Source organism: Monodon monoceros, unplaced genomic scaffold (genome assembly GCF_005190385.1).
Source record: "Monodon monoceros isolate NGI ecotype Baffin Bay Population unplaced genomic scaffold, NGI_Narwhal_1 Super_Scaffold_21, whole genome shotgun sequence".
Taxonomy (NCBI): Eukaryota; Metazoa; Chordata; class Mammalia; order Artiodactyla; family Monodontidae; genus Monodon; species Monodon monoceros.
In genome coordinates, this window is record NW_021703778.1 from 145,084,796 (window position 1) to 145,086,724 (window position 1,929).

Here is a 1,929-nt window from a genome sequence, read left to right on the forward strand (position 1 = left end):
TGCAGAGGTGGCAGCACATATAAAACCTTCGGGAGGTGTGACAGGGCATCATGATTTCAGGGGATCCCATAGTAGGAAGGTAGTTGCAGGGGGACAAATGAGACAGAAAAAGCTAGAGAGGTGGGGCTGTTGCCAATAATAAGAGATATGGAGATTTATCTGGAAGGCAACCAGGCAGCACTGAAAGATTTTTTTTTAATAAGTTTATTTGTTTTTTATCTATTTTTATTTTTGGCTGCGTTCGGTCTTCGTTGCTGCGCACGGGCTTTCTCTAGTTGTGGTGAGCGGGGGCTACTCTTGGTTGTGGTGCGCGGGCTTCTCATTAAGGTGGCTTCTCTTTGTTGCGGAGCATAGGCTCTAGGAGTGCAGGCTTCAGTAGTTGTGGTTCGCGGGCTCAGTAGTTGTGGCACGCGGACTCTAGAGCTCAGGCTCAGTAGTTGTGGCGCACGGGCTTAGTTGCTCCGTGGCATGTGGGATCTTCCCAGGCCAGGGCTCAAACCCGTGTCCCCTGCATTGGCAGGCAGATTCTTAACCACTGTGCCACCAGGGAAGCCCAATACTTAAAGATTTTAAGCTAGGGGTGAAAATGAAATGGTTGCCTTTTCAGAAAGCTCATTGCAGCAGCAATATGACCACAGATTGGAAAGAGGTTGAGCTGGAGGGCAGGGAACCTGCTAGTAGGTGGCACTGGGGTGAAGATAAAGGGCAGGATCGGTGATTTCTAAGGAAGTAGAACCTGCAGGACTTGGTGTCTGGCTTGCTGTGGGATTGAGGGAAATGGGAGGGGCCCAGGATAACGCCAGGTTTCTGGCTCCTGGAAATGCCAGCAGCCAGCTCCCCTTGACTACAGAAATATGAAGTCAAGGTCAAGGCCTGAAGGCTGGAGGCCAGCGAAGCCCTAGGACTTTCTACTGTGGGAGAGGAGCATGCCTTACTAAAAATCGTCCAAACCCCCCCATAATGTTAGTATAAATCTCTTCCCCTGGGGGAATGGTGACCTAGGCTGGGATTCTCTTATACCCCCTTCCTCTGGTTTTTCCTTTCTCAATGGGCTCTACCTTCCATTAAGGGCCCCTTTCAAATCCCTTCCTGCTAATCTCCACCCTTTCTTTCAGGGCATGTTCTGGATAGGCTTAAAGAAGCGACTCCTCCTGGGTAGTTGCATCTTAAGAGGGGATTCTAGGACGCCTCAAAACTTTCACAATAGGGCTTCCCTGGTGGCGCAGTGGTTAAGAATCCACCTGCCAATGCAGGGAACACGGGTTCGAGCCCTGGTCCAGGAAGATCCCACATGCCATGGACCAATTAAGCCCATGCGCCACAACTACTGAGCCTGAGCTCCAGAGCCCACGAGCCACAACTCCTGAAGCCCAGGCGCCTGGAGCCCGTGCTCTGCAACAAGAGAAGCCACCGCAGTGGGGAGCCCGCGCACCGAGAAGTAGCCCCCGCTCACCGCAACTAGGGAAAGCCCGCGCGCAGCAACAAAGACCCAGCGCAGCTAAAAATAAATTAATTAATTAAAAAAAAAAAAACTTTCACAAGAAAGGGATCAAGACTTCATGAGATATACACACACATACATACACACGCACGCACGCAGAAGCAGTGGCTTGATTAGAATCGCAGGCACCAGGAAAGGCAGCAAATGGGATATTTTTATACAAGAGCTTTCTCCACTCAAATCACAGGGAGTAATCAGTCTACTCTGAGGACTGGCCCTTTTCTCCCTCACTAATGCCAGACAATCACAAGTGGGCCTCGGTTCTTCCCGATAGAGGCACTGGTTATAGAGCTCTCACCGAGTCTATTTTTTTAAGATAGCTAACTCCTCTCTCTACCTGCCAAGCCCAAATTTTCCAAGTCTGCCCTCGGCTCATCCACATGGACACCATATCTGAAATCCTGGCAGCTCTTGCATCCTAAATCAAA